The sequence below is a fragment of the Anas acuta genome, chromosome 10 (genome assembly GCF_963932015.1).
Source record: "Anas acuta chromosome 10, bAnaAcu1.1, whole genome shotgun sequence".
Classification (NCBI taxonomy): domain Eukaryota; kingdom Metazoa; phylum Chordata; class Aves; order Anseriformes; family Anatidae; genus Anas; species Anas acuta.
In genome coordinates, this window is record NC_088988.1 from 5,853,059 (window position 1) to 5,879,775 (window position 26,717).

The window sequence follows — 26,717 nt, forward strand, 5'->3', positions numbered from 1 at the left end:
ACTGCCTGAGACAGATTCTGTAATGGCAAATTTCCTTAAAAAGTAGCAGCAACTGTAGTCGTGTCTGGTACCTGGCTCAGTACCAATGGATATGTGATGGAAAATACGCAGATTTCTTCAGTAGGGATTTCATTTTTGGAAGTTTACATTCAAGTCTTGAAAACTTTTCTAATGGTCCCAGCAGCATCTGCAGGAATTGTGCCATTGGCTTGCCTCAAAGTGAGAGGTTGGCATTCTGATCTGGAAATTACCTCTATGCAAATGAAGAAATATGTGTGCATATATATATATAATTTATGTATATTATATATTTTGAGAACTTGTGTTTCATATAACATTGTTACTGCTGCCTTGCTGGGTGTCAGCTGTCCACCACCAGCATCTGGGGATCATTCCCTGTATGTCAGCTTGTATGATCTCCAGGATCTGTGACTCCTATTTTTTTAGCATTTTGGGCAACGTGGATTCTGGTTGGGGTTATCCCATTTGAGGTGATTATTCAAAAAAAAAAAAAAAAAAAGTTATCATAATCCAGGGAGCAAATTTTTTTTGGAGGAACCATCAGTCAGTGGCTGAATTAGGTGTCCTAAGATCTCAATAAAGCTGTGAAAGAAATGAGATTAAAGTTGTTTATGTGCCAGAGAAACAGCAGAAGAGGCTCCCAGTTCAGAGCCTAGTGTTCAAATACCCACCCAAAACTCAGTGATTTCTGACAACCAAGCATGACTTAGCCCTCTCCTTCACTGAGAAATGTTGAGTGGAGTTGAACTGGCTTGTTAGCACAGAATACAATGTACTTGGTCTCAAACTGTAAATCAATATCTGTATCTGAGAGGTGACATTTCAACAACTGTGAAATGTTGGAGCCTGTTAGGATCTTTTTTTTTTTTTTTTTTTTTTTTTAAGTGTCAGATTATAAACTTCATAAATAAATGATGAGTGCACCTCTTACAACACCATGTGTGTTTGTGTGTGCTTGTGTCAGCAGCTTTCTGGATGTAAGCACAGTGACCCTGGAAAAAAACAGTCTCTACAGGTTTATACACTTGCCTGGTAGTGTAAAGTTTTAATTAAGCATTGACATACCCTGAGACATTTAAATAGACTCAGACCCTGGAGAAGTGAAAGAAATAACAGAAATATAAAGCTGGGAGAGTTCTGAAGGGGTCATCTGGTCCATCCTCATGCCCCAAGGCAAAATAAGAGAGGCTTAGGAAATCCCCAACACATCTTTGTTGAATTTGTTCCTTAAAACCACCTCATGATGGTATCTTCACCACTTCCTCGGGTGGCCTATTGCAGTGCTTCTACACTCCGAACCATAGAACAAGTTTTTTTTTCTAATATCTAACCTGAATTTTCTGACCTGAAGTTTAAGCCATGCAGAGAAATGACCAAGATGGGCAGGGGAAAAAAAGGCTTTCTGGTGACAAAGAGAAGCTGGACAAAGGCAAGGAACATTTAACTGAAAAATGGACTTGAAGTGAATGTAAAGAAGAAAGGCCATACAGACGAGAACATGTAGGTCTTTGCACAAGGAAGCGGCTAGAAGGAAACATCATCTGGGAGGGAAGGAGAAGAGCCCCTGAGAATAATTTTTCAATGATTTTTCCATTTCCATGTTTATCCTCTTCATAACTTGTTTCTCTTGCATCTCTCCATGCTGCTCAGCTTCCCCCTTCTAAATGCCATGTGCTTTCTCCCTGTACTTACTTTTTTCTTCTTCTATGGGATTCATTGACCAAACAATATCCTCAATTGTCAGAAAGCAGCATGCGTAGGAAATATCTGAGGCCAAACATGCAAGCAATGAACATTAGTGACTATAGCTGCATGCATATGCCAGTAGTTGTGCATATTAATACTTCTTTATACCTTGTGGGCAGCTGAAGAATGAAAATGTTTAACCAATTTCACATAATTTACATAAAAACCGGCTTTTAAGCATCAGTTTATTAATCCTCCCAACACATCCATGCAGTAATGGCGGTTCTAGTTTACATGAAACAATGAGAGAAACTCAATTGGATAGAAGATGAAAAAATAATTTAAAAAAAATCAAATCAAAATTAACATTACTAAGATCTTGCATTGTCAAAAGAATACAGGAACCAAAGTGTTAGCAATTTATTATTAGCAGGCTTCTGGTGAAAGACAAAAATAAAGTTTTTATGACTTTGGCTTCTTAGATGTTGCAGTGACATTTTAATTTAATCGAAAGCTAATAATTTACTAGTTCCCCACTTCTGAGTAGCAGAAAGCCATTGCAAGAACAGCAGTCAATTTTCAGCTCTATTTGTGTCTGCATCGTGGTTAAAAAAATCCTCATTTCAGGAGACCACAAAAAACGTGGTGAGGTGATCACACACAATAGAGAGGCTGAAGTTATCAATAGAGCAATTTACAATAATTGTATTTGCAAATTGAACATCATTACAATAACAATAAGCATAAAATCCTGAAAAGATACTTGATGCTCTTGAGTAATTACATGCAATTAATTTGTATCTAATTCCAGACTCTGGCACGCTCTGTTCTAGCCTTTCTCAGAAATAGTCGCTGGCAATGAAAAAATAAGATGCTGCCCAGGCCACCTCTGCTGGGAAAGCTTTATGTTGTGCAAGAAGGGCTCAGATTTGGCAAAAGAAATGGTGAGTCTGCAGGGAAATGTCTGAAGGATCGCAGTTTGTCCCATGTGTGTGTGATAGCAGTATTTATGCCATTGTTCCAGTTCAGGTCTTTGGCTCTCCCTTCTTACGTTTCCTATGCTGGCTCATGCTGAAGGTTCCCCCATAGACAGTATGGTTATATCTGTTTTGCTGTGGCCAAATCAAGGCAGGGAAGAGAAGACCTTAAGGTCTCAGCTAATGTTTTCTTCTCCTATGCTGACAAGTAAGGAGTAAAAGAATTTGATCCTCTTCTTCCCAAACTGATAAATGCTTGTTGCCAAACAGTTTATATTCTCACAGTGTTACTGAAGAAAGGAACTAAGGACCCTGCAGTATTTCTGGACCATGCTTCTTCTCTGGCCATTGATCAGAAGGTTTAAAGAGATCTTCAGAGCCAAACACTCCCTGAAAAAAAAAAAAATAGAGAGAGAGAAAGACAAAAATTGAGTAAGAGATTTCAAAGAGTGCAAAGATTTTAGAGTCCAAATGCAAAAATGGCTCAGAATGCAAGGGCTTGGTTTCATGAGCATGTATTTTAGAGAAATCAATATTATTCAATGTATCTTGGCATAAAGTTCTGTGTCATAGCTCACTACTGGTATTGATTTTCATCTACTGTTCTTTTTAAAAGTTCAGTTTCCACTTTTAAAGGAAGAATGGGGGTGAGGTGGAGATTAGGGAAATTAGAAAGAGGGTAGCTGACACTTTTACTGCTTCACTTCTCAATGCACCGACCTACTCACGGCTAAGATGACTGAAATCATTCATTAATATATATTTACATATTTTTTACCTCACCCGCGATCAGACACAAGGAAAAATGATGTGTTCACTTGAGCAGATGGCAGTTCCATAGACTACTTTGGTTATTTTGGGAGATGCACATTGTACTGCACACAAGTATCCTGAGGGGTACGTGAGTGTGGCAAAGACCTCCTTAGCTTGCTCTTAGCCTATCAGAAATGATGTCTTGCAGACAAGAATTCACCAAAAATTTTTTGGCACTCATCCTGAATTATCCAAAACATCACTGCTATCTTGGAAGATATTCACAAATCAGCATATGGCCATTCCATCACCTCTAGTCATTCTGTGTGTGAGGAGATGCAATAAAAATATGGAGGTATGGAACAGAAGGACTTCTGCCTTAAACTATTGCTCATCTGGGTAGGAGAAAATGGGATCCCACCCAGGCAGAAATACTGGCACTGTGGAAAGGGCCGGTGGGCGTGCAATGGGGCTGGGCAGAGCTCGGGGCAGGCTGGGTGAGGTGCTGGGGTGGGTGGGTGCCCGCCTTCGGTCCTGCAGGCACTCCATGTGGGGATTTCAATATGAAAGGCACGCAGCTGTGTGCATGCTGCCAGACCCAAAATCCCTGTCCTCTGCTGTTTGTTGTTATTGTAAGCGGCCCTACACTGCTTTTTCTCTTGAGCAAGCGTGCATGTGTACATATATATATATATAAATACGTATAAGTATAGGTATGCATATCATAGAAATTAAACCATACAATCTGCAAGCTCAGCTTTGATGTTAACACAGTAAAGCAACGTGCTTTATTTGAAATGGCTTGTGAATAAATATTGTTGCAGGCATCACAAAATGAGAGAACTCAAAACTGTTCCACACCATAGCGTGGAGGCCCAGAAGAACTGGGTCAGTGGTATAGCAGAAGGCAGGAGGAGCCAGTTGCTAATGACTCAAAATACTGAACCCTTAAATTAGAAAGCCTTCTCTGAAGGGTTCCAGAGAGTAACCTCAATCTGACATTAAGGGAGATCTGTTCAACCTTCAAGCTTTTTCTGGAGGGAGCTGGTGTAGATGACAAAACAGCGGTCTGCCACTGCCTGCTTGCTTGGAGGGAAGCATCTAAAAGTAATCCAGACTTAGAAATGGGTGCTGGAGTAAAAGCAGCAGTGGGAAAAGGGTAAATCTCCCTGAAACGGAGAGCAGTTAGCTGCAGCAAAGCTTTAGCACTCAAGTTTTTTTCTTTTTTGCATATGCATCAGATGTTGCCGGGAAGGTGACACTCAGAAACGTAGTCGCAATTGTTTGTTTTGGAAATTAAGTTCTGTGCTAAAGGACACACACACCTCGGGACTTCTAGCTCTAACAGCTACTTCGGTTTCAGTAAACTCAGTGAATAAATGAAACAAGTGAAACCAAAAAAAAAAGCTTCTGACTCACATCCTCTCTCTCTTCTGACTGTAATAAGAAATGTCTTGAAAGCAAAATGTAACATTTTATATTATCAATAAACTCCCCATAGAGTTTATGATAGAGTTATTTCCCTCTGTCTGAACACTAAGGAGGTGTCAGGGACAGAAAAACACTAATTTTTTTACCTGTTTCAGAAATTTGGTTGTGCATCTTGGAATGAAACTGCGCTAAAGGAAAACAAAGTATAACCTGAGAGAGAATAATTGATAGCTTGGTGACTAGGGAGCTAATTTAACAGGTTGGAGACCCAAACAAAAATCCCTAAACTACCTGCAAAACCTTTGTCTCAAAATTTGTACCTTTTGGCCAAAAGTTATCATTTTGACAAAGCAGATTTTTCAGCAAAGGTCTTTTAAACAGCTCACCAGCATGCTAAATCCTCCTCTTCTCATTCTCCACTTGACTTCCTCCAGTGTTTAGGGTTGTAATGCCAGAACAGCAATAATCAATAGCCCAGAAAATTGTAGTATTACATGTCACTGTAATGACTCGAATGCTAGTATTTGTGTTAGCTTCTTATCCAGCTGTGGTGATGCCTACTGATTGGAAAAGAAGGGCACTTGCAACAAAGCTCCTCTGAAATTATCCTCCCAACGTGTGCACGCAGCAGCTGGGAACCTTGTGATAACAAGCAAGTCAATCTTCACCTCCTCATTGTCTTCATTTAATCGATGGGTGGGTCTATCGCCTGCCCAGAGTATTTGGCAGAGGAGCTTTCCCCCATTTGGCTCTAGGAAAGAGGGCAAGGGAAATTGGGTTCTCTTCTGTCTTGGGAAACCAGCGCTCCACATAGTCTGAGGGATTTTCATTCCAACCTTTTTATTCAGTGGGATGGAAAATATTGAAATGTGATTACATTGAGATGTGTGTGATGCACAGAATTGTGTTGACTGTGGCTTCTGTCATTTGCCTGGCAGATCTCATGGATTCAATGGGGTTTATGCTGGAGTTTTTTTTCTGAATAATGTTTCCCTGTCACTTTTTCTCTTCTGAACTACTGTATTCCCTGGTTTCCAGATCTCTAATACTTCCAAAATGCCAGAAGAGCTGTTCATAGCCTCCTAGAGCTTAGATAATATACACATCTACTGCACGCATTGCACAGGGTATTGGTGTGTGAAGTAAACTGGAACCCTGTGGCTGCATTCCAGCATTTCATCTTGTGTCTGTAAGGGGTCTGCTGGTTTTGTAAGAGCAGCTGGCTCCTGGTGGGCCACAACAATGCAGAATGCTGGGAACCAGCCCAAGGGCCCCACCAGACTGCCACCTGACAGGCTTCAGCAGGGCTCCAGGTCAGGAGGAGCAAAGAGGATTGTATTTGGGGAGGTTGTTTTTCAGGAGAAGTGGTTTCACTTTGCTGAAACTGGGAATCTTTACAGGACAGGGCATTGTCTTCATGGGACAGCACATATCATTCAAGGGTTTCTTTAGTCTTTCTCTGGTCTTGCTTCCCTCTTGTTTAATGGGTGATTGCTAGGCTTTTCTAATCAATTTCTTAATGGGAAGGTAGAAACTTGCTTTCTTTGCTTCTTATACCACTTTGAGGAGCTCTTTGTGGTCGTTGAATTGGTTAACTGGTAGAAGACCCAGCAGTTACTCTCCTCTGTCAAGTACTTTCCATAGTTTTGGGAAAAGAGCTTAGAGCAAATGTGAAGCTCTGTTTCTCTGGCTCTGTTGTATTTCTAGAAGTGGTGGAGGCAAGCAGTGCAAACCCAGGCCAAGGCACTAGGCTTCTTTTAGTAACAAGGGTGGAAGATGCATTCGTTCTCCCTGATCAGTCCTCCAAAATGTGTGCGTTTTCCCATTCCCAACTGATGCCAAGTCTCTTCTAGAGCTTACAATGGATGCCTGTGGGCTGAGGACATGATACAAAGTGTGATGTCACCAGGGCAACCTTCCTAGGGCTAGAATGAAATTCTGGTGAGATCAGATTAAATCATATGTCTTGCTTTCAATAAAGCACGTTTTCTTCCCCCCTCCAAGTTTGCCTTTGGAGATGACAATGAATTCCTTTGATACAGGCAAATGAAGATGGAGCAAATTCTGCTAAACACTTTTATAGGAGCTGGCTTTTGTGATTTTTTTTTTATTTTTTTTCCCCTCAAGAATCTCTCCTATGTATGCTGCTCTCATTACATATAGAGCTCTTTGCTGAATGTAGTTAAGACATGGCATTTTAAAGCCTAGAACTGGTGTTTCTTTTCTTCAAGAGGGTGTTAACAGGAAGTTACCATTATACATGCATTTTAATATGTAACTCTCTATTGCAAACAATTCACTCTCAATATGTCTGGCTTTTGTTTGCTGTAAAGTTATACATTATATTTGGATTAATGATTCACTTGGCTGTATAGTAATTTCTCTGTATAGGTACAATCTCACTCAGTCATCCTAGATTATTTTTTAACATAATCTAATTTAAAAAAGAAAACCTCATCCCTGTTTATAAAAACATTATTTGTTCCTGGCTTTCATACATGTTTGGAGGAAAGAAATGAGTGATACTGAATAATAACTAGCACTCAGTCTCTCTAACCACAAATTATGCACCTCTATTTGCAATTTATTTTAAATGTTCGTTGTTGTTGTTTTAACACTTTCTCTTTGTGCATTCTCTCATCTCTCTGTGCAGAGTTTTATGTTCATAACTCTGCTGAATCCATACCCAGAAACATATGTACCCAAGCTGGATTGTGGAGTGTGAGCTCATGTAAAGGCACAAGGGGCAGCCAGATGCTTCTGTGGTTACTGCGAGATGGGGCTCAGACTCATAAACTCGTGGGTGGAGAAACACAAAGACCAAGTATTGCACCACCCAGCACGACCCAGTCCATATAGGAACGGGGGCGTGTGAGTATTTGTTCTTGGTATTGGAGCAAAGAGGAAACAGGGAGGAATTATTCCCAAATGTCTTCCTCCCTCTTCTCTGCTGGGGTGTGTCTTTGAGATATGATGTAGCTCAGTGAGGAAGAACACACGATCTCATCTACATCTAACAAATATTTCTGAAGCATTAACGCAGAAACTTTTCTGAATAAGAACCGTCTTATGACAAATTTATTATGTGGAGATGTTGGGAAGCAATCTTTGAACATGCTGGAAAATGCTGATCTTCCACTGGAAGAAAGCTTTTGTTTTATATGTTTTGAATGCTGGATCAGGGTAATGACATCAAAGGACTGTGGGGTGGTATCTCATTCTGCATGTGCTAAATGTGTTTCCATCAGTGTTCAAGGCCTGCTGTAAAAACATCAAAATTAGAAATTTTGGTCACCAAGTGACCCTTAGAAAAGGCAAGTAAGGCAGCTGAACAGAACCTCCCCACTCCTGTTGACACAGGCTGTTCACAGTGAAAGGGGGTATGATATTATGATATTAAAATAGCTGAGGCATATTGCTGAGAATCCAGAGTTAGGAGTTTGGGCTGCTGCTAAGTAGGCTTTTGTTAGCTCAGTCAGTAACTTATATAGTTAAAATCCTTTAGGTTTTCCTTTTGTGGGTCATAGAAATAAATATGACTTAATGGATCTGCTCCCTGGACATCCCCATGTTGGACTGTGCAGAGGACCCGGGTAGCTTCATGTTCATGTGTCTACATCCACAGCTGCTCAGTTCACGGTGTAACTGCTCCAGAGAAGCTACAAGAAAGGTGCCAGGAAAGGGGAGCAGTACCAGTGAAATCCCATCTCCATCAAAACAGAGGGCAGCATTCCTCAGATAAGGGCTCCCACTAACCCAGCCTCCTGTTTGCCCTCTCCCCCAAGAAGTAATGTTGTGAACTAGGAAACAAATCAGGTCTGTTTAATGGTGTTGTCTCGTCAGCCATAGATCTAGTGCTTGCAGAAACCAGACTATATTCAGGATTACTGCTGAAAGATGTTTAACCTGTTAGGAAGAGGAAAATAGTCTCTTTTCAGACATCGCAAAAGATCTAATCTATTTGATCTTGTTTTTAAGCAAGATCAATAACTTTTTCCAATTCTACCCTTTCAGAAGTCTACAGATCCAACCTAATATTATGAAATTGAGAGATCTGTCTCTATTTTTACCCAGAAGCAATGTGTAATATACTGAATCCCGTAGCCAACTTAGACAATAACATGGAAATGGTAGGGAACACTTTTCATTAATGACCATTACTGGCTGCAGAGTTGAGCAAGTCCGGCAAGGAAAGGCTCCAGGCAGCTCTGAAAACCAAAGGAGGAGTTTGTTAGCTTCAGAAATTGAAGCATGAGAGTTTATGGGGATGAGATGACCTTTCATACGAGCACAGCATGGTTGGGAAATGAGTGTACAGGATCTGCGTTGACTTAATCTTACATCTGCCTTTTCTGCTGAGGAGCACCAAGCTACTGTATGTAACATAAGCCATGGACTAATACTCCCACAGCTCAAGCTATAAACCCAATGTTTTTAGCCAATTTATGGCTCTTAATTGTGGATGAAAGGCATATGAAGACACTATTTACAGTCCAAAAACCAGGAAAGATGAGCTGCAGTTCACAGAAAGGAAAGCTGAATACATGCAGGTATGTTCAAGCAACAGATATGTATACGGGAATATATGAAAGAATTAATATCTTCAAAGAGACCCAGGGCAGAGAGATGACTTCAGCACAGGCACAGAAATGTGGAAAGAAATAGTGAATGTAACATTCTGGTGTGCTAAACCGAGATAGTTTACTTCCCTCCAAAGACTATTCAATATGTAGTGAATTTTTTTCATTCTAAAGCAAGGGAAAATGTTGGAAACCAAGTTGAGGAAAGAGACTTGTTCTTTTAACATTGTGATATGTTAACTATGTTAAAAAAGAAACCTTAGTTTTACTAGAAAAATTAGTGCCCCAGGTATGGCTGTGATGGAGAGTACAAAACTGTCTGTACTAACCTAGCTCCTTCCCCATCAGGCTGATTCAGCTGGAGCAGCATGGTGCTTTGCATTTCTGAAAATGAAGCCACTTATTCAAGAGGGTCGAATAAACAAGTGTAATTGCACCTGTAGTTTGAGTTCCTCCATTAATGTATGTTCTTATACCGTGCTTTTTGTAGCCCCAGCAGCAAGAATGAATTAAAATTACACACGAAAGAGGTTTCTTTCATCTCTTCACTGCTCTGCTAGGCCGCAGGGTGATGCTGTGAGCCTGACTCCTTGCTATGTTCTTCCAGTATTGCTCTTTATTATAATCAGCTGGACCAGTGGTCTTGGGACCTAGAGTAATGTAACAAAATTATTTCATCTCTGGACATGAAATTCCTTTGAACTCCCTTATGCTGCAGTCAACAGAGTTGTTACCTTCAAACAAGCTTGCACTTTCCAGCCTCTTTTTTTTTTTTTTTTTTTTTTTTTTTTTTTTTTTTTAAGATATCTGAAAATCTTCTGAAATGTTCTGCTTTCAAAAGCATTACTTCAAATCGAGAACTTGTCAAAATTATCTTCTGAGGTGGGAACCCTCAAGTACTCATTTCCTGAAAAGTTCAGCTTTGCTAATCACAGTCAGATGCTAGCCAACGTAACAGGTCCTCCCCAGGCTAGTAACAGCCTTCTCAGAAATCTAACTTCCCATCTCCTGTGATAACATTATCTTGGTAGTGGCTTTGAGTAATTTTTGTGGATATTTACATGGTGTCTACTGACTTGCCTCCTGCCTTTAAGGGTCTAGTCCAAAGTCCAGTGAGAGATTTTCTTCTGCCTTCAAAAAGAATAAGATAAGGCCCTTGAAAAGATCATTCATTTAGGGAAAATATGTTCTCTCTGCAAGTACTTACATGTTGCTGGGTTTGCATCTTTGCTAAAGGGATCGCAGGCTCTATAGTGTATGTGTGAGTCATGCTGGTGAATCAGAGTTTTCCCTGGTTTTCAAACTGTGGTTTTCTTTGTAATAAAGCATTCATTGTATTTTCACAGCTAAAGCTCTACCATCACTCTCACAGACATACGAACTAAAGGGAGAAGCTATCCATGGGCTTAAGTATCTTATGCAAATAATAGGGGCAGTGCTAGATTGAATTTTTTTTTGATTTATTTTTTTTTCAAATTGGGTCTCTTTAAAGGTCCAACATGAGTTTCCTGCACTAGTTTCAAAACACAGGAACAGTTAAGCTGATAGGTATTTTGGTCAGTAGTCAGGCATTTCTATCAATTAAGCTACCTTCTGTAAATCTGAGCTTTCTGGACAAAATAATGCACCTATTTTTCCAGAGAGTAACTCACTGCTACTCTATGATGGATGTGGAGTTCAACAAAAAGCGTGTGATGTACTGCATGGTGCTAATTATCTGGTATTTTGCTGTTCTGTCTTCATCCTTCTCTCTACAATATTAATCCTCTAGGCATTTCTGTTGTGGAAATAGTCTTGAAACTGTAGAAACAAATGCCATTTGGGGTATTTGGCTCAGGTTCCTGGTTAGTGTAAATCAGAACTGACTGATGTGTATTTGTATTGATATTTATAACCTGGGAATCCAGGCTGTTACCATCTTCTTTGTCCTTTCACAGGATAGTCTGGGACCTCCAGATCCCAAAGGATATGTGAAGCCCCCCACTGTATATTTCCTACAATCCTGCCACCCTCAACAACTAAAGTACTGATGGGAGATGAAGTTGATGAACCTCCTATGTCCTTTCCTTGCTAGACATTGTGATACATCAAGTTGTTTGCAACACAAAATTTGTTCATACCAGATTTAAAAAAAAAAAAAAAAAAAAAAAAAAAGCCAATTTCCTTAATCATTAGCAAGAAAAAGAGAACAGAAATAGAGGAGAAAAAGATCTGAAAAGATTTTGGAACAACGGTTTTTAGGGTGTTTGATTTACTATTCAAGTGTGCACAGCTGCTGCTTGGGGGGGAAAAGGCACCATGCCAAGTAGGAGAGACAAGGGTAGAACAGCAGCAAGAGAGGAGAAGAATGTTTGCAGACAGGGCTATTAAATGGGCTTGGAAATAGTTTCCCTCATTCTTCCCTGTGTAAAAAAACTTGTCTGCTTCAGAATCCCACCAGCTCAGACACCACCAAGGCATTGCTGGTGTCATGTGCTGGTGGCAGGACCAGAACCCACCTCACATTGTTCCAGAAGAGTTCTCCCTGAAGGTGAATTTGGCTGCATTAACCATGTCTGTTTTGGCAGTGCCTCCCTCACACAGTTGGGTGGGAGATATGCAATTATCCTTTTGGTTGAAACAACAGCACTCAATGCTCCCTGCAGTACTTTGGTCTTTCAGCATGACAGGAGCACCATTAGGGCTGGGACCAGAAACCCTTACCAAAACCAATCACAGTGGCTGCTTCCTTACTCTTCAGCAGGGATGTCTCCTTTTGGTCCCAGAGAGTTGTTATCATTCAAACATTGCTATGCTTGCACAGACTCAGATTGACTCGATCTTAATAGCATTGACCAGCTCGCTCAGGTGACAGGACTAAAATACAGCCATTATTCTGCTTCTCCCGCCACTGGGCAGCTAAAACTTTTCTCTGCTTCCTTCAATGCTGTTTTAGTTGTTTGCATCTCCTTGGTCTCGCTCACGGTTTGCGCTGTTGGAAGGTTTTAGCAGCACTGTGATCTTACTCTGAGATGCATGGGCACAGGCTGATCCTGGGGCAGCGGGGCCAGGCTGCTTGCTGCCAGCAAAGGGAGGCTCTGACCCAGCTTTCTGTGTACTCTGCACTGATCGGTGCTCAGCAAGGGAGAAGAACTGGGTTTGTGTTACTGGTTTGGATTACTTTGTTTATGAGAATCTCGCTTTTAGTGATTAATGTCTGCACGTTATACAAGAGCAGCTTCAAATTTCTCTTTGAAGCATGGCTCTAGAAATACTGCCAGATAATATTTCTTCTCAGTCAAATGATTCCTTTTCTATGGAAAATGGGAATGCTTTGTCAGTTGCAAAAGATCCTAATATGGTACAACTTGTCATCTTATTTACAAACACAGCCTCTTTATTCCAGTAAGAGGTGAACACACTGTGCAAACACTGAACTGCTCAAACTTACCATAAAATAAGCTGGCACTGCCTTCCCAAGTGACCAGTTCAAACGATTAACCAAACCAGCTATTGAATTTCACAAAGAGGGCTCTGGACGCAACATCTGCTTTTGCCTATTCTCTGCTAGTCACAGCTTTCTGATCTTCCAGTATTCATTTGGGAACAGGCTTTGGATGAGCTGGAATTACTTCTGTCTGATTTTTTTCTTAACAAGTTATTTCTACCCTTTCCCCAGTAGTTTAGGCACAATTTCTTTTACCTTTTAGGAAGTGTAATGTTTTAAGGAGACATTTATTTAATTCCTATTGCTACTGGATTTTTGAGATGTGATTTATCATGCTCAGTGGTCATGACAAACACAATATAGCCAAGTACGAGAAGAATTATTTGAATGCAGATTGACATGAAGGAAATTTTTCAGAGGAGCTTATGTGCCTAAGGTGTATAAATCCCATTGACTTTGAAGTTTTTACCTAATATCATCCTAATGATCTTAAGAGTTCAGTTGTCTGGTTTACTAATTATAAATCCAATTTTCAAAAGCGCCCATCAGGCTTTTGCAAATGGAACTTAAGTTCTTAAGTCACTAAAGAACTTCAGAAATTTTTTATTTCATATCTGCAACATTAGTTTTCATTAAACCAGAATAGAAATCAGTATGACTAGCAAACAGGATGAGCTGTGTATTAGGACCTTGCTGTCATCCTTGTTGTCTGTTCAGTCAGAGTGTGATAGTGTCAGGGGTACAGCATCTGGAACAAGTGATCTGTGGTACATCGTACTTCTATCCAAACCACGGTTACCATCTCATTTTATTCCTTCTCGTGTTTTTGCTCTATTTGGTGCGTGTTGTGTAAACTCAAATTCTTGTTTATGATAATGTTAGCATTTTAAAATTTTGTTATGGACTTTGCTTAGGAGATGGTTCAGTGTCCCCTCTGTGATCAGTTGTGCTGAGCACCTTTGTGTGATCAGCTGGCCAGAGATCTCTAAGCTTTTAATTGTCATCATGCTATAATGGCCCCAGAGGATGATTTAGGGTTTTGTCCCATTCAGTTTTAAAAGACCCATGTACCAGGGGTTTTGCCTCACTTACTACTCAGAACTTCTTGTTCAATTTAATATTGGTTGCTGTTTAGAAATCTTATTGATTTTCAGAGTATTTTTTACTTAGTTTCATTCTTTGTCTCACTTTTTTGGGGGGGGTGACTCCCGTTTGCCATTGTTTATTAAATTTAAATCCCACTGCTATTTGCCAAGTGTAGCAGTGTCAATGGTTAAATATGTCCTTGCAATCAAACCTCTTGAGAATGTTACCCATTAACATTGCTCCTGAAGAGATATTTTTTTTTGAGTTATTAATACCAATGCTATATTAGACGTAGTTATCAGTTGATATCTTCACCCACGACAAAATGTATTTATAGCTCCAGATAGATTCTCACTGTAATGGTTTTGGGAAAATATGAAAATAGATGTTTTAGAGCAAGGTGTTTTGTTGCTGTTTTTTTTTTTTTTCTTTCTTTTTCCTTTTTTTTTTTTTTTTCCAGTTTAAAAATTTATGTGTGTATGCATCTGCCTTGCAATCAATTTGTGGTCATTTGGCTGTTTATCCTTTATGACAGAACAATTCAGCTGGTCTGATTGATCTACTGATTATAAGCAACGAAAATGACAATAAAGGGCAAGTCTTTTTATGAGGCTGTGATTTTCAATTCAAGAGTTAGAAAAGAAAGAATCTCCTTAATTTGAACTGTGGTTTTAGGCTCCATTTTTCTTCCCTTTCCAGTGTGACACAGTTTTTCCAACTTGTGTAAACAGTATGCCAAAAGTTTTGGAAAACTGTAATGCCAACACCTGTGGTGATCTGTTCATCTGAAGGTGAATTTTGATCCACATTCCAGTGTTTCACATAAAAACACAGGCTCCTATTCATTTATTTGTATCTGTAATCCTGGATTTCTTTTCTTCTCCTTTCAGCCCCCTCTTCTTTTTTGGCCTGTTTGACTTCTCAGTTGGTTCACTGTGTCAGTTATGACAAATCTAATTTGGAAGGGTTTCCGCAAATGGCACAGTAGATGCAGGCTAGTGGCCAGTAAATGACATAAGATAAATACCTGGTATTCCCCTCAAAAATATATTATTTTAGAGGAAGACAGTTGTGACTACAAAGGTATTCATCTTCCTAGTTTATATGCTTACAGGTGATTTCAGACAACAGCATCCTCTTTGCAAGTTCACTGAATTCTGGGAAGTGAACTGATCACCAATATAGCCTTCTCCTTTTTTATAGAATTGAAATTAAATTCATCAGAACAATCCAAACACTGATTAAGGCTAAATATTAGCTGATTTTGGTTGAGTCATTTTTTGTTTTCATCCTTTTCCTATCCGGTATCTCAATCTCATAATTACTTTTGAATGTCACATGTGGTACCACATCTGAAACACTGCTTAAAATAAAACATGACCAATTATTGGTTTATTTACTACTAAATGAACATTGTCAAATTAAAATATTATCTAATTTTCCAAATGTTATAAAGCTGAAGAAAAGAAAAATAAAGGAAAAGGTCTAAACCCTTTGGACCTTTCTGAAAAGGTCATTATTGCAAATGACTAGAAATATGAATTTTATCCAAGTTAAGAACCAAGTATGCTCTATGAGGAAGGGTGGGATTCTAACTGGTTTACCAATTCATAGTTTTGGAAGCAGTTTGATCTTCATGTTCAAAGCTTTTCTGCAAAGACTTTGGTTCACGCTTTGGAGCAGCCCCATGGTGATCTTTTATGTCAAGCATGTGGGAAATACTTGGACTAAATTGGTTTACTGGTTCACCAGAAGGTGGAAGAGGACTGTTGAAATCTAGGTGTCTCCCTGCAAGATTTTGGATGTGGCTGTAGTGGCTTAAAAACAGAGAAAACAATGCCCATCAATCCCAAAAGTTACTGAAATTTGTAATGCATTATGTCCTGCAGATCCAAATTAGGAGCTAACAAAAACTCCCAGTCTTTCTTCTCTGCTGTTTTCTGTGAGGTAATATACTCTGGATTCACATGAACTTCTCAAATAAGCCTAATCTAAAGGGATGACCTTGTGAGGATCCATTTCTGAACATGGTTTCTAGCTACACAGACTAGGCGAGCAAGTCGGTCAAGCTTTCCTTTGGACAGCCATAAAGCATTCCCCAGTGGTTTCCAGGGGCAGGGAAAATTGCAGTGGGCCTTCTTGACATGCTTCAAAACATCTCAGCTCACCAATAACCCTTGTTTTAGGGAACATTAGGTTGTTAAAGATAGTTTAACAGCACAGAACTAGACCCTATGTTAAACCAGCTAGCAGCCACATACACCTACTTCATGGCAACTCAGCTGTACAACCTTCCCTATATAATGGGCATCTTTCTCTGTATAGGAAAACCCTTCCCATAAATGCTGTTAATCTCATTTTAACCATAGTTTTGTAAATACAATGACATGGTCAATGGTCCCACCGAGACCACATTTCCCAATAATGAGGGAAATGGTATTTACAGGAAAGATTTAAATATTTCTTTTGTACCAGAGCATGCATTTTTGCATGTAGTATGTGAACCCCTTAATACAACTATGACTAATGTACCCATCTAATTAAATTTTTACAGCATTCCAGTGTGTCAGTGTCAAATGTTTGCCTCCAGTTACCCTCCCCATAACACTGTCAAATAAACTCCTTCTTTTTATATTTAGTGCCTGCCTGCCTCCTTCCACACTATGTGAAATTAAGGCTTCATCATCATCCTCACAAAGATAGGAAAACTGCCTCCTGCTTCCTCTTGTCCCAGCAGTGACCCCTGGGCTTTTAACTTGCCATTTCAGGTCTGTTGCTCTGCAGAAGGATCACATATATTTTTATTCAGCTTGACAGGCAGGGATTAGAATTTGAATTTGGAGTTAGCAGATAATATGAATATGCAAATAAATGGAAGTAAACCATATATAAAACTATATATATAGAGAGAGAGTTGTGTATATAGTTGTGTGGTGTTTTTTTTCATTTGCAATTTTCCTTGTAGAAAAGTAGGGTTTTTCCACTGACCAGATAGCTGTTTGGAAACGATTTATGGAAAGATAAAGCAGGAACAAAACAAGCTTAAGGCTAGTGATTGTTAGGACATCAAAGCCAGGTGAAAAGGTCCACAAGGCTCCTTTAGGTTGTATCTCCCTAAATAACAAAAAAAGTTTATGTGTGGGGATAAAGAGGGATTACACCCCAAATCAGGCATCACCAGGAAAATAAAGACATTGTTTAGTTCAGTCTGTTTAATCTTCTCTTTACAACATGGGCAGGTCATCATGCAATCTCCCTGAATCCCTAGGTAAGCACTAAGCTGTTGCCTTTAATTAGTCTGCAAGTTATAGTTTGAATGCAGTGGCCTGACATCTCAATTAGGTATGCAAGATAAGAGTCCAATAAATGATTTCTCAAGTCTAATATTCTACGGTGAGGCCTTCTGGAGCACCGACGCAATGGGAGATCTCACAGTGCAGCAGATGCAAACCGGGGCATTCAAGATGTGCTGCTCTAAAAGCCCCACTACTTGCTGCTTTAAATGCCTGTTATTTGAACAGGTTCTAGAAAATAACCTTTCATTAATATCATTAGTAGTAGACTGGGGCTAAGCCCATTAGCTGCTTAGGAGCTGTAGATATGGTCTAATCTACATGACAATAAGAGGTTGTTTTCTGAAGTTTATCAATCAAATGCAAATGAACATTTCAGGTTGAAAAGTTTCTCCAGCAGTAGATTTTCACCAAGGAGTGAACCAAGATGAAAGCCAGGACTTCTGGTGGTGCCAGTTCCCTTTTCTGATGGGGAATGTTGTTCCTCCTGGCACAAGCTTGAGTTCTGCGCCTTGGGGTTTCTGTTTCTTTTAGAGCACTAGGGACATTTAATTTTCTTGTGAATTACTGAGCATTTTTAACTCAAAACAACAACAACCCCCTCCCCCCCCCCCAAACACAACAACAAACAATAATCAATGGGAAAGGCATTTGTAAGTATGGTGGGCCTATTCATATGAGAAAATGAACGACGTAATCCAAGGAATTATTGAAAACAAGCCAGGCTCGATCTAGAGAGACTGAAGTCTTTTTTCACTTGGACCACAAAACAAGGTTTAGTTTATGTCAGAAGAGATTAAGAGGCAATAATGCAGCTCCTAAATTCAGGATGTTTAAATACCTAGTGGAAAGTGGAATCCTGAATTTGGTGCTTCAGTTGCCAGGTAGAATCGGAAAATAGCTCAGTGCCCAGGAATGGGATTTGTACAGATGAGGACAGTCAGCAGGAGACTGCCTAAGCAGTCTTATGGGAAATGCCAAAGGAAAGAGTTAGGGGTTTTCCTGTGGACCAAGCAGAGATCTTTCCCTTTTTTAAAATTCATGGTCTTAAGTCTTCCATGGACACTTGAACCCTGAATCCTTCCCCATAAGAAGGCTGGGGAAAGGCAGGGCCAGCAGGATGCTGAGACATCGTTCAGGGCACTGCTTCCCTCCTGTCCTCTGCATGGTGGAATCCAAACCCACATCTTTCCTCATCCTGCTGAGCTTCCTCAGTGCACAACTGTAAGACTTGAGTCATTTATTCCCTCCCCGTGGAAAATGTTCCCCTTCTTGCAGAGCACTGCAGCATTCCTTGAGTGGGAGAAGGGAATACTTGTGCCTAAAGCCCCAGCAGATTTTAGGTGGCTCCAAGATTAGGAGGGGAGAATACAGAGGATCTAAACTGGTGCGTCAATACCCACATGCTTCCTAAATTTCACATTCAGTGACTAATTCCTTTGGAGAGAGTACCTGAACTGCCGTGTCAGTGGGTAAGCAGCAAGCTGGTTCAAGCAAACAAGAGATTTCAGCAGGGGCTTACTCATAAGAATTTTCATATCTCATTAACCAGTTGATTCTGCAAACCTCCCCCCACTCTTTAATTTTTTTTCCCCCATCTCTTTCCCTTGGCATGCTTCCTATTTCTCACAGCAGCAGCTGTGCACAGTTGAATAGTAAATCAAACACCCTAAAAACTGTTGTTTTAATACAATGTCTAAGATTTCCCAATTCTCTTTTCCCCCCTTATTTTTCTTGATAACCATTCTGGCTCATCTTTGTCTGGTAGTAAAATAACTAAATCTGGTAGCAAAAGCCTGACCTGTATTTTCATTTTTTTGTGGAAATTAGTGGGTAGGTTAGTAAGTGAAAAGCAAGTAATCCATGAGCAGTTTAGATAAGTGGATATTACAGGCTTGTGTTGTTAATTGGTATTAAATACATTTTTTAAATTACATTTCAGTAGCAAATGACTTTTCTCATCAGAGTCTCTTGTGGCAGAGCTATTTCTTTCTTCATCATGGTTATAAGTCTTTGGAGAAATCAGTGTACACGTCCCCCGCAGCCTTCATTTCAACCTCTCCCTGGGCCACGCCATCTGGCAGTGTCATCTTTATCCAAGTCCTCAGGTGCCTCTGTTGGCCTGAAAAACCTTCTGAAAGCAGGTTGAGTTCTCCATGTCTTAGAGACATCCTCTCTAGGACGAAAACACCTTCACAGGCTCCCAAAGGTGTTTGGAGGCTTCCCAGCCCATGGCGCAGCAACGGGGGTGGCTTTCTGGCTCAAGAAAGGGTGAATGAATCCCCATCGGCAAGGCTGCAGCTCTTTGAAACTGGTAGTTTGCAGTAATCAAGAGCTCAATCTGCTGAAGAAGTTATTGAACTTTTGTTATCTCTGTACAGCTTGGCTTGTCTAGTGTGGGACACACGACTTCTGATTACACACAGCACTAGGGTTTGGGTGTGGGTTTTTTTTGTTTTGTTTTTAATATGGGTTGTGCAGTGGGACCAGCCAATGGTAAGCCCATCTCACTGAAATGCTGTCTGTTATGAGTTAGGAGGAAAACTGTTTTGATTATGCTTGCAATGTGCAAATTGCAGATTCAGTGCCAGAGACACTCTACCAGTGCAGTGAAACTGTACATGGGGGGAAATGTCCTTCCCTTCAAGAATGGCCTTTGTGATCCCTTCAGCTTTGAGAAGGACCATCTGAGCACCCCAGAGGCAGAGACAGAGCAGGAAGTACATACAGCAATCGCATCACAGTCTGAAGCAACATTTTTTTTTCTAATAAGTCTCTGAGAGCAGCAGAAAAATCTCTGTGTTGCTATCAGCAGAGCCGGGCTAATAACGTTGCCTTTGTGACACACTTGGTGACAAAAGCCAGGAAATTCAAAGATAAGGCCAAGACCACATCCTTGACTCCATCCATTCTGAGAAAAACAAAAACAAAAAAAACTAACAACAACAAAAAAAAAAAACTTGATGACAAGAGAGGGAGAGGAAATGCCAGCCTTAGCTTAGTCCTCACAGCTTCTGTTGAGGTCCCTCAGAGACTGATGGGGAGGAGACAGTCATGGCAATGCACAGCACTGCTGCCAGTAGTTGGCTGCTTGCTCCTGAAAGTCTGCTCTGGTGGGGATGAAAAGAAGTCCCAAGTGTCCACTGGAAGCCCGTATCCTTCATGGATGCTTTGGGTCCACACTGCAATTCTGTATCCCCTTTGTGTAAATTTCTGGTTGAAGCTGGGAGCCCTTATGAGGTACAAGAGAGGCTCTGGGAACCAAGAGATGTGGAAGTGTAATATAGCATCCTGGCTGCCCACTTCTCTTTTTCTGGAACGACTTATGGGGAAATCACTGCTACTACCTCTCTTTCTGTTCCTGCTCCCTTCTTGTGGGACATTATGCTTTTTGTGGCTTTTAGTTGTTTGAAGTTAAGTTTGTTATAGAGTCTTGGTGAGTGCTTTGTGGCTTATGGCAGTGTGTAGGCGAAGAAAAAGGACAGAGCTGTGCCAAAGGCAGTTTGGTCTCTGTTGGTAGAACCAGCTGTTAAAATCAAAGCCAGTTTCCTAAAACATCTTTAAAAACCACTCCAGCAAGCTTTGCTCCCTGCTGCTCAGTGCCCCTGTCTTCTCGAAGCCACACCACCCATGCTTGTTTTGGCAGAGCGCTCTCCTCCTTTCCTACTGAAGTTGTAACCCCAAAGCCTCCACCCATGGTCCCATGCCTGGCACTGGTTTCTGCTGGTCTGACAGTGCAGCCAGCAAGAGAACAGGGCTGGGAACGGGCTTTCTGCAGAACTTTCTGGGCTAAATATCTGCAATGTGGGACCACAGTGACTGATTGGCCCCAAAGTACATGTGTTAACAGTGTACAGTACTGCAGCCAGCATTAATGATTTGTGGATAGGCCGTAGTATTTCAACCAAGCAGATTAATACCTCACCTGGTACACGAGTCTCGTGCAGCAGCACAAGTTGTGCACTGTCCCCAGAAAAATATAACAACTGCTCCAGAGCCGCTACCATCTAACTAGCAAATAAATATTTCGGCACATGAGATCATTTTAAAAAGTGGATTATTTCCTGATAGGCTACAACGTCTCCTCTAGCTACACACAGGCTGAGGGCACTATCTATAAAGCAGATTTTTGACCCGGTGGACCTTGGCTGGCAGGCAGATGTGTGTGCCCAGGCAGCAAGCTGGCGGGCATGACTTCGCTGGGAAGACAGCAAGCCCCAGGCCTGGAGCAATGTCTTGTTTCATCAAATAATATGTCTTCCCCTTCCCACCCTGCTCCTTGTTTCTTCTTCTCTTCCCTTCTTTTCCAAGGCTTTTTCCAAGCAAGGAGCTAAAGACATGAATATTTAAAAAGCTTTAAAAAATTCTTTTGAGTTAAAAATTAGTCTGTAAAATGACACTTTAAGAAATATCATACTGGGACTCCTTTTCCAGGCATGTTTGAATGGGAGGGATTTTACTTTTGCATTTAAGGGTTATCTTTCAGCAGACAACTAACTTCAGCCTCCCACCTCACAGACACCTCCAGATCTGCTCCAGAAGCCTTTCTCTCTGCCCTGACTTTTTCAGTCAAGTTTCTCCAAAGCACGTTTCCAAGTCTGAGGGAAAAGGTTAAGCATTAGTTCCCATTAAAAAGATTGATTTGGTTGAAGTTAGGGAACCAGATAAGCTCAGAGGAATACTACTGAGATAGAGCTCTGCCTTCCCTTGCAGTTGGTGCTCCCCCTGTTAAAGGTTTGGTGCCTCCTACCCTAATCCCCCCAGATGGTCTGGTGACTACACTGACATTAGCTGGCTTCAGTCCATGATGGAGGGTGTCCGTATCATAGGATTCCTCACCAAAAAGGACTAGTTTGTGCTGAAATACCAATTTAAGCTGAGATCAGAGCCTGTAGCAAATGGCTAACACCATCCTTGTTTCTGTCCATCCCATGGGGAGGCACCTTCATGCCATGAACACAAAAAGGTGAAGGTAATTCCGAAAAATGAAACTGGGATTTTGGGGATAGGTGGGCTGATTTTCAGAGGTACTGAGTATTCTGTGCGGTTCAGCTCTAATTGGATTTGCTACTCTGAAAATCAAGGCACTTCATTTTTTATTTTTATTTTTTGCTGTGAAATACCAAGATTTAGGGCTTTATTTCAAAAAGAGGTTTCAAATATACCCATAAAAGCAAGAGCCTATTTTGGATGATGCTAAGTCCTAACTGCTCTTCTGTGGTTTTGAAAATCTTTCCCACTCTCCCCAAATTTGAAAACATTGTCTTCAAATGCTGTCAAGCTACAGTTCCTCAGTAATGCTAAAATTCACTTGAAAGAATATATTTAAAAATGAATACACTCAAAGATTATGCATGGATTCATATGCATGGATTCATAGACATTGTCTCATAGACAACAACTGCAGCATATTGAATCTCATATTGAAGAATGATTTCACAGTGCTTTACTGTATGTTTTAGTCCTATCTCTTTGCATCTTTATCAGAAGCCCATATATGTCATCATTCATCTCTCTCCTTGAAACAACAGAATTACAGAATTTGCTTTCTGAAAAGTGTTGAGGTACACTTTTTTTTTTTTTTTTTAAACAAAACAAAACAACAGCACAAAAACCCATCCTTCTGGCTCTAGCAGAAGGGATCTGTGTGGGGATTTGCCCTTTGAGGAAGGTGAAGGGTGCAGCTGGAGTTCAAAATAATGTGGATTTGGGCTTTATCTAGTGCTCTCCAGGCTTGTGAAGGCACAAGAAATCTGGTGAATTAATCTACCATGGAGGGGGACGCTTTGCCACAACCACCAGATACCCAATTGTACTCAGGATGTTTTTCATTACAAGAACTTAGACTCTGCAGGGAAGGGGAAGCGGGGGGAGGAGGACTTCAAGCAGAAGCAAGCACTTGCTCTGGTCAAAAAACTGACGTCTTTGCAAACATCCCTTGCATCCCTGCATGGAAAGGGTTCTTGGGGAGATTTTTTAGAAAATCAACAGCAAGAGTCTCTTCTCCCCAGCAGTATTTCTTGATGATGACAGAGCCCCTCTTTCCCCTCCCCCCTTGCTATCAGCTGGCTAATCTGCCTGCACATTCTGACACACAGCTGCGAGAGATGAAAACTGTACTGTTGATAGATGAAACTTTGGATAAGATTACATGGTTTTGAATATCTTGATGACATATTTGTCTGAAAAGTCTTTTAGAGGACAGCCTAATATAAATGCACGGAAATGTTTCTAATGACTAGCATTTGTCTACGTACTTGGTTTGGAAGATTAACATTCACGTGTTCTTCGACTGTCATTTGCATTTGTATGTGGAGGCAAACTTTTCAATAATCACTTCTTCATGCCGAGAAGAGTTAACAATTTATTCAAAATACACAAGGCCAAATTAGTCCCTTCTGTACGGCTGGGAGCTTTGGTGGAGTTGCACCAGGGGTGGGTTTGGCTCTGCGCACGCTGCGGCAGCCGCAGCGACGTGCCCGCGAGTCTGACCTTGCCCGTGGTAATGACAAAGGTCCCCCCCGTTAGAAAGACAGAGCACACTGCAGAGCAAAAGGGTGTGTGTGGGGGGGGGATATAGCAAGGTCAGGACAATTGCATCTTTCATCTGTTTTGCTGTGCTGAACCCTGGGTTGTTTGCTATTTTGCACTGATAAATGAATGCAGCAGGACTTTCTGGAGTGTTTTTATTCTTATTTTCACAACACCTAGTAGTGTGGTTGGGTCTCCAGAGTCCCATTTTTCAGCTGGGAGAGGGCAAGGAGAGTTTTCTTTTGACAAGTTTGCTGCTACCAGTGAGAGGGCAGTACCTGGGTGCTTTTGAATCGTCCTCTGGCCTACAGTCTTCTAAATTTTAGGTGCCTCCATCACTTCAGACAGTTGGCCTTCAAGAACTCTTGAAAAAAAGAATCTTCCTTTTCTAAAACATGGAATTACTTCTGGAAACCTGGTCCCATTCAAGTCACAGCAAGGATCTATCTCTGTTCACTGATCTCAGTTTTGCTATTATGTGAAAAATATTGATGGAGGAACTTGTCAAGGGTCAGAAAGGGCAGCAGCCAACGATACATTAACTTGTACCTTTACATTATGTTGTCTGCTAATCATGCAAAAAAATAACTGCGACTCATCTGTGCTGCAGTAATGTGAGGCTTCTTCCCTTCTGCTTCCTGCAGGCAGTATAAACTGAAGATACTGGTCAAATCTGGCCCCTAGATGATGTGTTCCAGATGTCTAGGCTAAAAAAATGTAACCCAACAGTACAGAGCTGCACTTCTGAAAGGGTGGGGTGTCCTTCCCTAGGGCATGCAGGAAAAGGAGCTACAGGAGCCACTCGGTTCACAGCACTGGATGGTGCTCAGCACAGCCAGGAGAAGAGGCAGTACGTGGGAAGGGGAGTTGCAGGGCTGAATATTTTATGAATTTTTGTGAGGGTGAGGAAAGATGAACACTTGCAGAGACTGGTGGAGCTGTGCATCCCTGAGGGCTTTGGCCAGTTGCTTAAATATAAATGAACCTTTCGATCTGTCTTTCGTGAGCTCAAAACCAGCTCCATGAAATGTAGGTACCACGATGCACCACGAGCATTATTTGTGTACTACTGCTGTGGCATATATGGTTCTCTGTTTATGGGAAAAGACTCACCCCTTTGTGTTGCTCACTACTGTTCTGAGCTGCCCACAGGTTGTGCAAACCCTGAAGGAGGATGCTGCACCCACCAGTGAGCAGGAAGGAAACCTCCTAAGCCATTTCTCTGCATGGGGAGAATTGTTAGGAGGACGGCAATGCACATCTCGATGGGTGGTTCATCTGTCCTCTTAACACACTCTACTGTATCATTTTCCAATCACCTGTCACTACTGTGAGACTTCTCATTATAGATTAGGTATTTTAGCACAGAAGAGTTATTTAGAGCTAAAGTTTCCCTAATATTTGAAAATATCACGATTACTTGGCTGCTTCCTCTTGAGTACTGCAAGTTTCTTAAAAAAGCTTCTGGGTTGAACATGCCTTTGTCTGGCAATGCTGTACAATCACAGATACAATTTCATTTTGCTTCCTTTTCACATACCACCATGTCTCTGTAGACTTGCATTGACACTCTTTCCCCTTTCGGAATATGTTGACATCTTGATGTCTTCTCCATAGACTCACACTGACACAGTGTTAGGGACTTTGTGATGACACCGCAGCCCACGTTAGTGAATGGTGAAATAGCCCTGTCACAAGCTATATTATGAAATATCAAAACTGTTTAAAAATGTAGTTTTCCACAAAATAAAGGAAAAAATTTTTCTGTGGGCCTTGAGGACTTATCTCAAGGACTGATCTGCTCAGTTATTTACAAATGTGGATGCTTAAGTAGAGCATTTTAACCTGTGAAAAACATAAAAAGCTTAATGCCCATGCATTATCAAAAATCACAGTAACTAGGAATGATGTTCTTGACTTGTGAAAACACCTTAGGACACTTGTCCAATACAGGTACTTTAAAACTCTGTTGGAACTGGTATATGACACTAAATGTTTTTCTTTTGGAGAAGCACAATGGTCATACTTGAACTGGCTAAAATCTGTGTTTTGTTTGTTTGTTTGGTTTGGTTTGGTTTGGTTTCTGCCAGTTAGGATTATTCATCATGATAAATGCAGGATCAGGAATACTTCTTTTCAGAAATAATGGCATAAATGACTCCAGTGCACCCAGATAATTTCTTCTGAAAATTACTCCAGCACACATTATTAATTTTTGCTGAAAATGACTTCGATGCTCGACAGGGTTTTGTCAGAGTTTATTAATGAAGGCCTCACTAAGTATGGAGACAACTGGTTTCTCTGTTTCTTGAGACAGTTATGAGAATTTGAAATAGGTAAGGTAAAGATGGGTGAGGTTGTCCAGGCTTTACCTCTTTGCTACTCTCTATAACCATTAAGGACTGCAACAAGTGCAATATAAGAATGAAGAAAATAATAGCTTTAAAAGAGGTGCAGCTGTTAAAGAGAATTTTTCCTGTTAATATTTGGGACAGTCATTGGATCTAGGATGAGATAACTTGGACAGATCAACAAGCTAAGACAAATAGTTTTGATTTCTTTGTTTGTTTATGGAAAAATAGCACATTTACTCAAGAATGTTGGAGAGGTGATTTTGTCTCTTAATCCAAAAAGTGATTAATAGTAGGGCAGGCAGACATGCAGTTGGAATTTGACCACACAGGACAGAGTTCATGAGACAGATTCAACCCTAATTTAAATGCTACATGGTCTAATGAACCTCAGTATCTAGTTATTTTCTCAAATGTCTGCCTTGCAGACACCTCAGAGCTGGAATCGGAAAATCCAGCTGTGTTCTTGCTGCTTCTCACAACACAGTGTAATTAGAACGTGCTGATAACTTTGTTGATGCATGAGAGATAAAAATCCATTCTACCTCATGCTGGTGGTAAAAACGTGGTTTCATCAGGAA

General features: G+C 40.8%; 1 long non-coding RNA gene across 1 annotated transcript; it reads right to left on the bottom strand.

Moving 5' to 3' along the window:
• Positions 1-1,933: 1,933 nt before the first annotated feature.
• Positions 1,934-11,905, bottom strand: LOC137861776 (uncharacterized). Its single transcript, XR_011099838.1, has 2 exons — positions 5,255-11,905; positions 1,934-3,074 (listed from the first exon to the last, which is right to left on the bottom strand). It is a non-coding gene; the product is annotated as an uncharacterized lncRNA (long non-coding RNA).
• Between the last annotated feature and the right edge of the window lie 14,812 nt (positions 11,906-26,717).